The sequence below is a fragment of the Canis lupus genome, chromosome 11 (genome assembly GCF_011100685.1).
Source record: "Canis lupus familiaris isolate Mischka breed German Shepherd chromosome 11, alternate assembly UU_Cfam_GSD_1.0, whole genome shotgun sequence".
NCBI lineage: Eukaryota > Metazoa > Chordata > Mammalia > Carnivora > Canidae > Canis > Canis lupus.
In genome coordinates, this window is record NC_049232.1 from 41,408,108 (window position 1) to 41,423,803 (window position 15,696).

The window sequence follows — 15,696 nt, forward strand, 5'->3', positions numbered from 1 at the left end:
TGCTAAATTAGTGGTGGGGTGGGATTTGAACCCTCCAGTAGTCTCACCAAGTCACTGCTATAACCTCTATAGCTTGCTTTTTAACACAAGTATTTATTATTAATGGTACTTCATAGAACTGTCTCAGAAAATGTACAAATAACATAGCCCCATTAAATTAATTATTTCTTTCAACTGTCAATGCTTAATAAGTGGAATAGTTTTGGGGAACAGTAGTTGTTGGGTGCTGGTGGTAGCTGTGGTTTTGATGGAAGAAATAGTAAAACACACAGACTGTCCCTCCTCTTTGTAATACTGCAGGTTAAAAAGTAGTTCATTTAAAATTTGAAGTTTATATTCTTTACCAAGATCTTGGTGTTGAATAGGCCATATAGACTTAAAAATATGTTATAAAAGTGAAGATACAACAGTATAAAGTTCTATCATGATGGAAATTCCTCAAAATTATGGTTCAAGCTCTTTAGAATCTTGCAAATCACCATGCACATTCATTTAACAATATTTTATGTATACATACAATAATATAATACTGTATTGCAGTATCACAAAATGAAACTAAGATGAATTTATTGGCTTTATTAAATATTTAGTAGGCTGAAATTTTGTTAGCCCTGATCTCAGAGCATCGGAAACAAATTTGGGACAACTTAAATAGCTCAGGTCTCTTGAGAAAGTTCTCAGGTTCTTTGAACAGCTTCTTTTCTTCCGGATAAATTTCCCTGTAGCAAATAGGAGCCATCGGAATGATTCCCCAGACCTGAGAGCAACCTCAAAGTACAGTTCATTGAACTAGATCACAGCAATAATTTGAGAAAAATGTACTGACTTCTATTATGTTTTAAGCACTCCACTAGGAACTTTATGCACATCATTTTCTGAATTTTTTTTTCATTTTGTTTAATTTTAATAGGAATCCCATAAGATATTAGTATCTCCATTTTAGAGACTGAGGAACCACAGAAAGATCAGAGAAGTAAAATAATTTGAGCTTCCAAGGCCACATCAGTGTTGGACATGTAATTTGAACCCAGATAGGATGTGAAAGCCCATGTACTTAAACCTCTAGACTGCCTGCCCCTCAAGGAACTGCTAAGGTTGTCATTGGAGACTTGACCCTGTATAGATAGTTGCTTCAAGAGGAGGAAAAATGTAGGAGGATCTGGTCCAGAGGTTTCAAGTAAACATCTGTGCTCAATTAAAAGGTAGAACTAGCTGCATTCTATTTATCAAGTAGAGGTATCTCATGTTCCCTGGATTTCTCTACTCCATACACTGTCCAAGGTGATAAAAGTGTCTAGGAAGGGAGATTAGGATATATCTACCATGTTTAGGTCAAAGCCAAATCACAAGATTAACCTCTGCCTCTTCTTTCTCCTACATCCAGTCTCTCTTTTGATGGGAAGAATAAACCTAATTCTTGTTCAGTCATATGAGGTAAGTCAATTGGAGAAGGACAATCATTATATGGTTTCACTCATATGGGGAATATAAGAAATAGTGAAAGGGATTATAGGAGAAAGAGGGAAAATGAGTGGGAAAAATTAGAGACGGTAACAAAACATGAGAGACTCCTAACTCTAGGAAACAAACAAGGGGAAGTGGAAGGGGAGACGGCAAACAAGGGGAAGTGGAAGGGGAGATGGGCGGGGGGGATGAGATAACTGCGTGACGGGCACTGAGGAAGGCACTTGACGGGATGAGCATTGTGTGTCATGCTATATGTTGGCAAATTGAACTTCAATAAAAAAACTATATATTAAAAAAAGTATTTTATTTTCAAGTTTTAAAAGGAAAGTCTGGATGCTTGTGAACTGGTGGGAAAGAAACAGTTATTTCTGAGATTTAACTTTGACTCAGGTATTGGATAAACACTCCATCACCACTGTTGCAACTCCATGCCTCCAAGAACTGCTGAGCTGAAGCACTTATCATTTGTGATAGATTAGCCAAGCAGCAAGTCTGAAACAAGCAGGAGCAGCCTATAATGCTGCACTGCATTACATATGCTAAAACGTATCATAATTATTTTTTATTCTGATTCTTATAGCTCAGGTTCAATGGTACCAAATTCCCTGTTATTTTTTTTATTCATACTGTCTTCATTAAGGAAAATGTGTTATAAAATATAGCTAATTAATAATAACAACAAGGATGCCTGGGTGGATCAGTAGTTGAGCGTCTGCCTTCAGCTCAGGGCATGATCCCAGAGTTCCAGGATCGAGTTCCATAAATGGGCTCCTCGCAGGGTGCCTGCTTCTCCCTCTGCCTATGTCTCTATCTCTCTCTCTGTGTCTCTAATGAATAAATAAATAAAATCTTCAAAAAATAATAACAAAAAAAAGAAGCAAGGACCTACTATATAACTTCCTCCTAGATATTTTCCCTTTAAGGTGATTTTGAGATCCCCCTTTTCTGTGGTTAGATACTAGATGAACAAATATTAAGTTGGAAACCCAAGGGCAATGTAGATCATTGGGTATAGTTTAGAGCTGGATTTCATCAACAACTTGTCACTATCATCCTGCCAGTGTCTTTCTGTACTAACCTTGCTGCCCCAGGTCGTGGACCTCTAAGGTTCATGCTGATAGGAAATCTCTCAGCTGGGGCAGGTTATAGTAGTGAGAGAGCTGGCCAAAGGACACATACCAACCAAAGCTTCTCATCATAATGGGCTAACTCTTCAGATCCTGCAAGTCTCAACAAAAGCTCTCTCCCGCCCCTTCTTTTTTTTTTTTTTTATAACTATAATGGAATAATTTCATCGAATTGCATGGAAGAGACTACTTATGGGGCTAGTCTGACAGTTAGGGTTCTCCATTGGATTGTTAGGTTTCACAATAACTTGCATAAATTGCATATACCCTTTTCTTGGAGTCATAGTTCATTCTCAAGTCCTTTTAAGTTAAATATCTTTAATTGCTTCTTTCAAGGTTTTACTTTTTTTTTTTGAGGGGGGATAATTTCATGGAATATACTGAGTCTGCAATCCCTTTTGGTAAAGCAATAGAACAGATGAATGGATTTTTGGACTGCCTTTGGTGAAGGAATAAGGTATCTCAGAGGACACTGGAAAAGTGTAATGTTCCATTATATAAGCCTCAACTCTATCCTCCTTTGTCATTTTTGGTGGTCATTCTGGCAACGAGAAATACAGATGACAAACTTAGTCTTCTCATCTGAAAATGAGAATCCTAGCACTGCTTGCCTCAGAGGGATGTCGCAAAATCCAAATGAAATAACTTGCATAAGAGGTGTAGCACTATGCTTTCTATTGTGTAAGGTCTCAACAAATATCAGCCATTCAGATACTGTTATTACTCACTTTTAAAACGCTATTGTTTAAGTCTTCCCAGTTGGTGTTTTTAGATAATTTCTAATATTTAAGCTTATATGCCATGAGGTTCTTCTAGGGTTAAAGCATCCTGGTGAAGCATATTAGACACCTTTCCTGTGCCAGTACTGCTTTTTAGGACAAAATTCGAACGCCTAGTTGAAATGTATCTAACTCCAAAGCCACCACGTGAAGTAGCAGGTAGGCATAGGAAACAACAACTTTTTAGGCATTGATCCTAATTGAATAAAATTTCCAAACAGCTAATTCCTACATCTGAAAGATAGTTTTTGTATAAATGGAATAACCGGAGAATCTAAGAAAATGTCTTACTGGTTCTGTGGCCTTTACCCAAGAAATGCTGCCCTTCAAAACTAAATCCCATAGGTGCTTTACTCATGAACCTTTGTCCTCTCTGCTGGGAACTCTCCTTCACACCATACCCCCCGTGTACCATCTGCTCTTCCATGAAGGGCCACAAAGGGATTGACCAACAGACCAACCAGAGCACACGGCCCAACTTTTATTTATCTATTTGTTATTTAAAATAATTTTTTAAAAAAGATTTTATTTTTTTTTGTGAGAGACACACAGAGAGAGGCAGAGACATAGGCAAAGGGAGAAGCAGGCTCCGTGAGGGAAACCTGATGTGGGACTCAATCCCAGGACCCCGGGATCACACCCTGAGCTGAAGGGAGACCCTCAACCACTGTGCTACCCAGGTTTCCCCGGCCCAGCTTTTAATAGCAGGGCAAAATGCCAAAGGCCCAAGCAGGGACGAAAGAGAAGCACAGTTTCCTTCACAGAGCTAGAATGGCTCTCATTAAGATCAAGGGCCCCAAAGTCAGACAGGTTTGAATTTCAGTATCAGTTCAGACAATACATTTGTTCAGAAACTTTGGCATACTATATAATGGTATCATATAATACATCATTCATGGGATTGTAATGAAGAAGAAATGAAATAATATCTGTAAAGTACTTCACAGATTGGCTAACATAAAGTAAACAATAATCAGTTGCTCTTTCTGCTTTTACCTCAAAATATTTTGTCTCTGGCCTCCTAGCTGGCATGAAAGCCAGTTTTCTGTAGATTCCATGACAGAGAGTTGGAGAGAAAGATGGTCTGAACAATTGAGACAACTGGCTTTTGCCCTAAAACCAAGTGTGGCAATTTGTTCTGAAATATCTAGATCAATCTACACTTCTCTTTTATGCAATTGGAAAACATTTTAAAAAGCTGTGTGTACACATACACACTTAAGTATGTCTATATGAATATACCTTCAGTCACCTTTCATCTATTCTCTCCTGTGACTTCATAAGCATGTGAGAGGTAGGTTTTATATTTCCTATTGTATAATTAAAGGAAAGGGGAACACAGAGAAGCAATTTGGCGAGCCCAAAGCCTTGCAGCTGATTAGGGAAAGATCTGGGGCCCTTCTGACCCCTGGGCAGCTTTTCTTCCTCCAGACTGCTCTGATGAGTGTGGGAGTGAATTGCACTAGAACTTGGCTGCCAAGGAACTCCCAGCTGATAGGTAACCAAAGGAAACAGCGTGGCTGACGTCCAATTAAAAGGTAAAATCCCACTGGGCAATTTCTCCTTAATTGACGGCAGGAACTGCTGTCGCTGCGCCTTCCAGCCGCTTTGCAAACAGGCAGGGATGTTAGCAAGAGCCGGCGGTGAACGGCCAATGCTTCCCAAGGGAGCGGTGATTGCTTTGGCCGGATTCTGGCGCGGCTGTTTTCTGGGGATGACGGGGCTGTAGTCAGCCGAGCAGGGGCGGTAACCTCTTCTAATAACCACCCCGGGCTTTTGGCAACCGAGCTCTCTGGCACTATCTAGGGAAGCTCTTTATGCAACTTCGTGCTACTTGTCAAGTCAAGCCGCCTGTCTCATTTTGCTGGGAAATCAGACACTGCGGGTCACACTGCTCATGTTGGAGGGGCCCGGGGGGGCCCAGGGCGCGCAGGGGGCCCAGGGTGGGGGGGCCCAGGGTGGGGGGGCGCAGAGCGCGCAGAGGGGCCTCTGATCATCGCAGACTCAAAGCGACCCCGGTTCGGACGGCTTTCCTCTCCGTGGCTCCACGTTGTTTGAAATCAGGATGTGGTCCTGAGTTAATGACATAAGGAAGCACTTTGATGCTTGAATTGCCAGCTCGGTTTTCTTGAACCTCATATGGACTGGCTTCATCCTGTCCCCGACTCCATAGCCCCGCGCGTTCCTCCCAGCTTCCTGCGCAGGCCTTCCTCTGGTTTGCGGCCGAGGCTTGGTCCCCGGCCTTCTGGGCTCCTGACTGCCGCTCTGAGTTCCTGCGGGTGGTTTCTGCTGCCCGCTTATCATTCAGCTCCGGGGGGCAGGTCTCTTTTCCCATTTTTAGAACCCGAAATAGCTCGTTTCTAGTTTGGCCAAAGCTTTCCCTTTCAACTCTGACTCTTGCCTTCAGAGTAAGTAAGCAGGGATTAGGCTCCTTTTCCAAACCTTGATTTAATAATACCTACGTTCCTTTTTTTTTTTTTCCAGATTTTATTTATTTATTCATGAGAGACACACAGAGAGAGGCAGAGACACAGGCAGAGGATGCAGGACCCCATCCCAGGACCCCAGGATCACGACCTGAGCCAAAGGCTGATGCTCAACCACTGAGCCCACCCAGGGGCCCCGATTTTCTGCAGAATGATGTTTATGAGACTAACCAAAGTATGTTAAACTTGGCATTGATTTGATGACTTCATAAATATTCTTTGCCAGGTTTTGTGGGGGGATTGTTTTTGTTTTTGTTTTGTGGGTGTGTCTGCGAAAGAGCCTGCTTAAAATCTTCGCTAATCTACTTGAATTTCCTCCTAAATGCGGTTACATATAATGCCTCTTAAAACTAATTCTCTGTATTTGCCGTTTGGCAGCCTCCTGTGGCACTCTGGAGGGCTAATAAATCCTGAAGATTAGGTCTTCATAAGGGAAGTATGAAAGTTCTGATGTAGGTAAATACAATTTAAGACTCCAAATTTGGAGGAAAGTTGGGAGATGTTTGTGGAGACCCTTGAAATGTTCTCTATTTCTCAGTTAACCACCATGTCAGTTACCACTATGAACTTTCTCCTTCTAGTTTGTATTCTGTTCACAATGAATCATTCCATGCACGTACCATATGTTTCTCTTTTTTTAAAGATTTTATTTATTTGAGAGAGAGAGAGAGAACAGGGGAGGGGAAGGGAGAGGGAGAAGGAGAAGCATACTCCCGGGTGAGCAGGGAGACTAATGCAGGGCTCAGTTCCAGGACCCCAAGATCATGACCCAAGCTGAAGTCAGACACTTAACCTACTGAGCCACCCAGGTGCCCTGTATGTTTCTGATCTGGGTAGATAAGCCACATTTTTGGTTTAAAGAAGATTGTATCAGCTGCTGCCGGGAAGTTTTTCTTGAGTTAGTTAAGAACATGTGAAACTTAACCCTTGGCATTTCAATTAGCTGCAGTTTGTAATAAAATCAATTTTCATCTAGACCATGGTTGTATGGTCCCAATAGCATAGTAGAAAAAAGGGCAAACCCTTATTCTTATTTCTGACATCCCTACAAATTTATATTGGACCTTAATTGAAAGACTTCTTGCCTTGCCCAATAAAAATAATTGCGAATTTTAACACTTGCCTCCAACCAAAAATAAAGTTACAATACTTTATTTTTTTTTCCAGTGCTCTTAAAGATTTCAAGGTTGGTCTGGGGGCTTCCCAAGGGCATGGACTGTGTCTGATTCAGTCACCATTTTATCCACAGACACTTACATGGTGCCTGGAGCACCATATGGGAAGTGGCCAACACATTAAATGAATGAATGAAAGGAAAGATAGAACCAGAGTCACATTTTAGTGGCCTACCTGTATATTTTCAGAGTAATGTAGTATTTAAAAAGGGACCGTGATAACACATTTCTAAAAGGAGATGAATGGCATATTTAAGACTTCTCAAGAAGACGGAATCCAGCTTCTATCACTTGAGCTAGGCCTTTGATTTACAGAGGCATTGAGAATTCCCCATGACTGAATATGGGTGAAACTTTAAGGCAAGCTGAAGGCCCAGGCTGCCCTGTGGACATCAATACTCCCATGGGTCACTTTCCAAGAAGAAAAGTGTGGGCTTGCTCTCTTTTTCATCAAAGCTCCTAGATTTTGGCTAAGTGCCTGGTTTATCCTAGGACATTAGTCAGCCCACAAATCCCACATTTGCTTATTCAGTCTAGAGCAAGTGAATACTGTCATTCTCCCAACTCCTTTGTTGGCAAATGCTTTGTTAACCTGAATTGAGCTCTGCAACACAAAATGAAATGACTAATTTTTTGGGGGTTTCCCCCTCCCAGATTCTTGTATGAGCAACTAAACCAATAGGCCGCAAAGCCCCACACTGTTGCTTTCTCTCATGATGCCCTTTTATTCTGATGGTTTCACATAGTACGTAAGGAAACCAATACCTTCCAGAGCATGGCTGAAGTGGCGCCACCATTAAGAAAAGGAGGTTACTGGACTCTTTCGTCTTGCGAGAAAAATGTTAGCAAGCAAAGAGCGTTTAGGTTGATTATTTATACTTAGGCAGTCTACTACTGGGCATTGGCAATAGGTGTCACTTTGCTCACCTCGCACCCTCTGAAAAATTTCTGATTCTGAATATGGGGGTCTGAAAGCATAGGAAGTAGGAATTGTAAAGTAAACACCCAGTTTGGACGATCCCACAGTTAATTTGTGGTGGGTCTGGAAAATAACCTGAAAGGGAGGTGTATCCTTAATCCTAAGGCTATTTGTCTATTTGAAAAGATCTGTAAAGACCTGGACTTTTTAAGCAAAAGTATAGGGATCTGTGTTTCTGAATTGCCATTTACCATGAAAAAGTGATTAGTTTGGAAGACACCTGAGGTGCAATAGAGTGCACAAGAGAAGAGGGGATAAAGGAAATCCTAAGACTTGACATTCTTGCCATAAACCCCAGCCATTTTTATAGCATGTTGCACATAGTAGCTTGGCAGGGAATTCTCATTAATCATTAGACCTGTGGAAATTCTATTCAGTTCATGAAGCTTTGACTCTGTGTTTCCCATTGATAGCCTGTTTTTTCTCTCTCCTCCTTTTCCAACTCTTGGTCACAGCTACCTTCCAGATGGCTTCTATCTACCACAGTCTTCCTCCCCTGTGTAAGAGAATGCAAGTAGATGCTGATGTTTGAAGCAAGAACGTTCAAGAATTGCTGCCTGACTTTTAACCCAAGGATTGGAATGGTATGGTCTTTTTAGCTTTTTAGTGTGAGATTCAGGGATCATAAAGGTTGTTTCATCCATGAGACTTTTGTAAATTGTTACACCTGAGATCTGGAGGAAACATCAGTCAAAATGTTTTGTTTTTTTTTTTTTAATTTCTTTATGATAGTCACAGAGAGAGAGAGAGAGAGAGAGAGGCAGAGACATAGGCAGAGGGAGAAGCAGGCTCCATGCATTGGGAGCCCGACGTGGGATTCGATCCCGGGTCTCCAGGATCGCGCCCTGGGCGAAAGGCAGGCGCCAAACCGCTGCGCCACCCAGGGATCCCCAAAATGGTTTTTAAAATAGCCATTAGCTCAGGAGGTACATAGCCAAGGCCTGTGGCAAGAGCTTTGCCCACATTACCATTTTTTGGTCACATGGTCTTTAAAGAAAAGATATTTAAAACAAATTTGTTTTCTGGGCATGATCACCCCTTCCAATTTGCTACGGAGGGTCAGGAAAATGTGTAAATGATTCCTGGGCTTGGGTGCAGATGGCGCATGTGCTGGCAAACAGAAATCTAAAGTGATAAAAGATTTTGTCCTTTGTAGTTACTTCTCCAGATTTGAGTTCTGTATTTTTGGATATGACTCGTTGAAAATCTTTGAGCACCTAATACATGCCAAACATTCTGCGACGTTATGAGGTGTTGGGAGTCTCTACTATAGTCCAGTTGAGATACAGGAAGGATGAAGAGAGAATACATATAATTATAGCAGAGAGCAAAATAAAATACAGTGTACGATGGACTATGGGATATGATGGCAGAAGAGGGCATCTTTTATTAGTGGTGTCAGGAAATGCATTACCAAGGTCATGGAATTCTTGCTGGGTCATAAGGATAGGATATTGGCAAGTGAAGAGGAATCCCAATGCAAGAGAATAAGAGTAAAAGCACAAGTGTGAGAAAGTGGAAGGGAACTGTGGTATTGCCATACAAGGTGGAGGCAGGGAAATGAAGAGTGGCTGACTTTATGTGGTGAGTTCTAAGCCTCGTGCACACAGTTGACCGTGCTGCCTTCCTTGAACCGCTGTTTGCTCCAGCATCATGGCACCTCCTGACTTACCGGCCACTGCTTCTCAGTCACCTTACCTGGCTGCTCTTCTTTGGCCTGAGCACCATGGATTTAAGGGCTTCAGTGTCCTACTGTTCTCTCTCTTCTCCTCAATTGCTATCATTTAAATATTAAATATTTAACATCTACATGCCAATGGTCTCTACATGGTTAACTCTCCCCATGATCCATGCCCTGATCTCTAGGCTGTGTATCAAATTGTCTACTGAACATTTCCACTTTGATGTCTAAGTTTTTAGGCCCAAATTAGAACTCTTGATCTTTTTGCTTCCACCCACCCCTCTCTGCTTTCCTGCCAGAAATCCTCCTCTTCCACCAGTCTTCCCCATCTTAGTTAATGGGCCTGCCACTCACCTAGCTGCTTAGGCCCCTCAAACTTGCAGTTATTCCAGATATGGCCTTTCTCTCACCCTTACCACTTAATAGCATATTGTGAATTTACTCCTGCCCCACCCCAAACAAGCAGCTATTGTTTTTTCTTATAGGGCTTATGGTAGTAAGATTTGCCTCCAAAAGCACATGAATCGCTGATTAAATATTAGGTTAAAAAAGTTTAATTTTACAGCGATCGTCTCTTGATTCCTTTCCAGAAGTTAACTCCTAAGATGTCCATGTGTTCTTCAGTTTGCATGTATGTTGGAATTCATTCCTTCCATTCTTCAAAAGAATCTACACATTCTCTTGCCTTTCAGACCTTGCTGTGTTGGATTAGATACACAAATACAGGTCCCCATGTATCTGTTACACAGCAAAAATAAAAATGATGAAAATGATAGCAGTACTACTAATAGTAGCACTCACTAGCCATGCATTGCAATAGGCACTGTACATTCACTGATGTTTTAAACCTTAAAGATAAAGAGGTATCTTTATTTATTTATTTAAAGATTTTATTTATTTATTCATGAGAGACACAGGGAGAGAGAGAGAGGCAGAGACACAGGCAGAGGGAGAAGCAGGCTCCATGCGGGGAGCCGGACATGGGACTTGTTCTCCAGGACCACACCCTGGGCCGAAGGTGGCACTAAACCGCTGAGCCACCCGGGCTGCCCTCACAGTGGGTTTTAAACCTCACATCCCAACCTCTGGGATGGATACACCATTGCCTTCATTTTAGACTTGCCTAAGATCACAACACTGGGGAGTGGCAGAGAACCAAGACCTGAACTTTTATTTCTGCTAGACCCCAAAGCCCATGCTTTCTATCAAATGTAATTTAGCATTACAAATCACTGAATAAAAGTAGATGCGGCTTCTAGTGTAAAGAATGTTTTTTTGGCTGACTACACTCAGGGAGACATAAAGATACAGCTCTAGAAAGATGTTATGGTAGAAAGAATAGATCCTATTTACATCACCTTCCATAGGCTTCAGGATGCATTCTTATGTAATTTTCAAGGTGATTTTATTTTAGGAACTGCCAAAAAAAAAATTGCCATTCATTTAGTTTTTTGCCCTAACATTAATTTCTTCTCAGTCCCCCCAAGGGACACCTTCAGTGACATAAGTATAAAGAGAGAAACTTGGGAGAAACATGAACCTAACAAGAAAATAAGTGAAATTATTAGAAAAAATTTCCAGGAGAGAACAGTACTTTGCAGCCTTTTCAATATTTATTTCTTTTTGGATTTGATAGTGCGAGCACCACACTGAATGAATGAAAACAGAAGGAGATTGAATCAGTTATGATAAACCAGGTTATGCTATGGTAACTAGAACCTCAGAATCTCAGTAGCTTAAAAAGCAAAGGATTATTCTCATTCATGACATATCCTCATTAATGGTCACATCGATGGCTTCTTTTATTCAGCATCAGTTTATACCCCTATCTCTTCATTCTGGTCAAAGGTCCATTTGTTTTGTCTTTATGTAGAAACTATCTCAGGAGAACCTCTTTAACATAGAACTTCTTTGAACAATTACAGATTCTGTTTGAAGCTTTAAATGCTTCTCTGGAAAGCTGATTACCCCCAATGCCTTCTCTGATTGGGTTTTGGACCATCCTGCAGTTGAAATAGTGTAATATGTATTTCATAGAGGTATCTTTGGCTGTGAGAGTTCCTCCAACAGAGACAGTATTCTCTCATTTTTAGCATGGGCTTTGGAAACAGATGGGAGTCTGAGGTGGCTTTGCTACCTACTAGTTGTATGACATTGTTCAATGTCTTAACCTCTCTCTCGGCTCTAGTTTCCTTATTTGAACTAGGTTGTTGTTCATTATTTGAACAGGAAAATGTGGTTGGATTTGAGGGAAGCAGGAGATAATATTAGTAGAAATTGTTGATGAATTGGGTGAGGCAGAGGGAGGCGGCAAGGATGACTACCAGGTTTCTATCTCAGGCAACTGGGTGGTGATGCCTTTTACTGAGGAGGAGATAAGAAAATCGATTTGTGTGTGTGTGTGTGGGGGGGGAGTGTGTGGGGAGGAGAGAGAGAGAGAGAGAGAGAGAGAGAGAGCCAGCCTGCATGCATGAACATACCATGGAGAAAGAGAGACTTGCAGAGAAAGAGATGTCAATTTTGGACATGACGTTTTGAGGTGCTTTGTGGATATGTATATAAGTGGAAATGTTGAGTTGAAGTTTTAATGGTGCATAGAAGAGAGGTCTGGACTGATAATAGAGACAAAAAAGTCCTTTGCATAAAGAACACAATTGAAGCTACAGGAGTAGAAGAGAAAATGTGGAGACAAGAGAGCCTAGGGTGAGGCTTGGGAAATTTTCTGTTTAAAAGGCTCACAGAGAGAGTAAGAAGATTCTTCAAAAATAAAATTTGTTTTTATGATATATAACATATATATATAAAACTATATTTATAAAACTATATATATATATATATATATATATATATATATAAAAGTTTCCCTCAGACATTTCTGGACGCCATTTTTTTTTTCAGTGAAGCGAAAGATGATGCGAAAGATGAAGTGAAAGATGATGTTGTCTGCTTAGACTAGGAGAGCAGGCTCTGGTATGATTCCTCAATAGAGATGTTGAGGTTTAAAATAATGACCAAGGAAAGTAGGAAGGAGGGTTGATCAAGTGAAAGGATTGAGGAGATGTACTGAAGGTCTAAAATCAGAGACCGTATTTTTTTTAAATTTTTAATTTTTATTATTTATTTATTTATTTATTCATGAGAGGCAGAGACAGAGAGAGAGAGGCAGAGATGCAGGCAGAGGGAGAAGCAGGCTTCATGGAGGGAGCCCGATGTGGGACTCGATCCCAGGACTCTGGGATCATGCCCTGAGCCAAAGGCAGCCGCTCAACTTCTGAGCCACCCAGGTGTCCCCCATAGGTTTGTTATGACAATAATCTGAATGGTTCTAACATTTTCCTAAGGAGTTCAACTTCTAGGTAGCAAGATGACATTGGTCCTATGTGGGGACCATGGAGGATCTGCCTGATGGATGCAGTATTGGAGGAGACATGCAAGGATTTACGTGTGCTGGTGGTGGGTAGTTCAGATACTCCACTACTTGTGGTTTGTTTAGAGAAAAACTGATAGACTGTGGGGAGATGAAGACCCAGGCACTATAAGGCTCAGTGAGGAGCAGGTGTATGCAAGGGAAGATCCTGAGAGTATAGGAGGAAAGGCATCTGCGTCAGAGAACACAATGTTTGCAGTTAAGATTTTGGGTGTGGAACCATTCTTGGTGATGACAAAGTTCAGGATGTGTTTCCTGGTGGTTTGGGGAGTTAATTCCCCACAAAGTTCAGAATATGTTCCCTGGAGGTGTGGGAGAGTTAATTCCCAAGTGGAGTGAGAGTGAGATTTGTTACTGTGTATTTTAGGTCAAGGAATAATAGATTAAAGGTGTTGGGTGGATTGCCCACAAAGATACGGAAGTTTTCTAGGTGTGGGCATAAGTGGGGTTGAGGAGGGAAGAGGAGCGTCATGTCCTGAAAAATGTGACTGGGAGGTCAATAGATGATAGACACATAGAACTGTACATGGTGGTGTGACCATGGAACGGGTACCAGGATGCAAGTGTGGTGGTTCTAAAGTGGCATTAAAAAGCTCAGAGACTGTCACCCCACCCTTAGTTCTATGGTAGGTGAAATACACAGCATAATGTGGGGAGATGCTGTGCTTATAGGGTTTTTTTTTCTTTTACATAAAGGAAGGAGATTCCAGAAGGCAAAGTGTTTTGAAGAGAGAAGCCAGAGAGGAAGTATAGAGCATTAAGGAGTTAAGAACAGGGAAGATAATTTGGCTTTCTTTTGGCATATGAGGATAATAGCAATGGAAACCTTAATTGAAATTAATTGACCACAGATATTCCAAAGATGAAGTGAGTCATCTGGTGACAAAGATATCTGAAGGTCTGAGGTGGGATCTGGCCAGTCTTGTGTGGGTGGGCTTGCTGTGTGGGAACTGGGGTCATGGAGGATTTGAGCATGGGCTGTCTCCCGTGTGTAGGGTGGAGGGATCAGGCCTCTCATCCCCAGGGTGGTCTCACGATGTGATGAATGACCACATGCAAGATAGTTTTCATTGACATCTCATTTCTAGCCTCACGATTAAGCTGAAAGGCAGTCACAGCAATAATGATAATAAAATATCTGCCTTTCTTCCCTTCCTGGAGTTGTGAAGATTCAATGAAGTCATTTGTGGAAAAGCACTTTAAAAACTGTAATCGCTATGTGTGTGCTAAGTTTTATTGTTACCCACACCTTTGATGTCTTTCTCTGTATGCTCATCCATAGATGTGTAACATGTTCCCTAGGATAATAAGGGCTGCCCTTTGACAAAGCCAAGATTCTTTATTTATAGCATTAGGCTGGCACCTGGGCTGATTCTCTTTGGTGATTAGTAGTCTTGATGTGGACTGGCATTTTTCCCTGGAGTTTGAGTGTCTCCCTCAGCAGCTTCTCATGGCCAAAAGCTCCATCTCTGTATCTTTCTGTTACAAAGCCCAGATTCCCTTCTAGACCACCCACCAAGTTCCTTGCTCCAGGCTTAAGGACGCCTCCAGCTCCTGGCTCACTTGCAGAGCTGAGCTGATTGGCACGCCAGCCGTAAGCCAAGATTGCCAGGTTCCCCTGGATGATTTGACAGAAGATATCCACAGGAAAGTGGTAGTAGACTCTGAAAATTGCAGTTGTAAACTGTCTAAAATCTTTCAGCCTTCCATGGAGAGAGGTAGATAATATGATTCTAACAACAACAAAAGGCATTCCTTTATTAATACTTCCTACCTCCCTTTGAAATTTAAATGAGACTGTTACTTGAATTTTGAGATGTTAGATATTCTTGGCAGGGGAACGGAAGCTTCTGTGATGGAATAAACTTTTTAATTCTCAGGCAGGTTCATTAGCTTTGTTCTATCATCACCTTTCTACTGATGGTGATTTGTTTTCTTACATGGCATGGCTTGGGACATGGAGACTGTTTTTCTGTAGAAACCACATACCTTGGGGGTAATGGGGTGAGCCTATACTAGTTGCTTAGAGCAATACAACATATTTAGTAAACAATTAAGAAGTGCACCGATTATTGCTAGCAAAATGTAATTTAGTCTTGGGAGTAAAAAACGAGGCTATATCTTCCCTTTACTCTCTTAGCTTACAACATTATGTGATATATTCTATTCAGGGTCAATTTGTACCCATGCCTCTTCATTTTGGGCATCAGTGTCATTTTGATCTTCATGTAGAAACTGCATTGGAGAATCACCTAGAGACAGTTTTTTGAACTGTCATCAATTTTGTTTGAGGCTTTGAATGCTTGCCTGGAAGGCTGATTACCTCCTGGTGCTGTCTTTCTCAGATGGCTTATGGTGAATTTTCTCCAACTCTCTGATATTGGCCATTTGGATCTCCTCCCTCCCCCTGATTTGCTTTACATCTCTAGAGTTAGCACCATCTGGGTGACAAAGAGTTGACATTTACTAGGTGAACATTAATTTGAGTAAGAAAATTCTTACTTACATTTTCTACCTTGGTAATGTTGGTTTTCTGACTTTTTGAGAATTTCCAGAACTCTATGTTTATCCTTTA

The 15,696-nt window shown here is 41.3% G+C and overlaps 1 long non-coding RNA gene across 22 annotated transcripts in view; it reads left to right on the forward strand.

Moving 5' to 3' along the window:
• The window catches only part of LOC102153066, a 125,531-nt gene that overhangs the window by 16,251 nt on the left and 93,584 nt on the right, over positions 1-15,696 (forward strand). For 18 of the 22 annotated variants that reach the window (XR_005366830.1, XR_005366820.1, XR_005366838.1 and 15 more), the window contains 3 exons: positions 1,385-1,434; positions 5,858-6,034; positions 8,469-8,597. This is a non-coding gene — a long non-coding RNA (uncharacterized LOC102153066). Of the gene's footprint in view, positions 1-1,384; positions 1,435-4,804; positions 4,912-5,857; positions 6,035-8,468; positions 8,598-15,696 lie in introns of all 22 variants that reach the window. The other 4 variants (XR_005366819.1, XR_005366826.1, XR_005366834.1 and 1 more) reach the window with 2 other exon arrangements.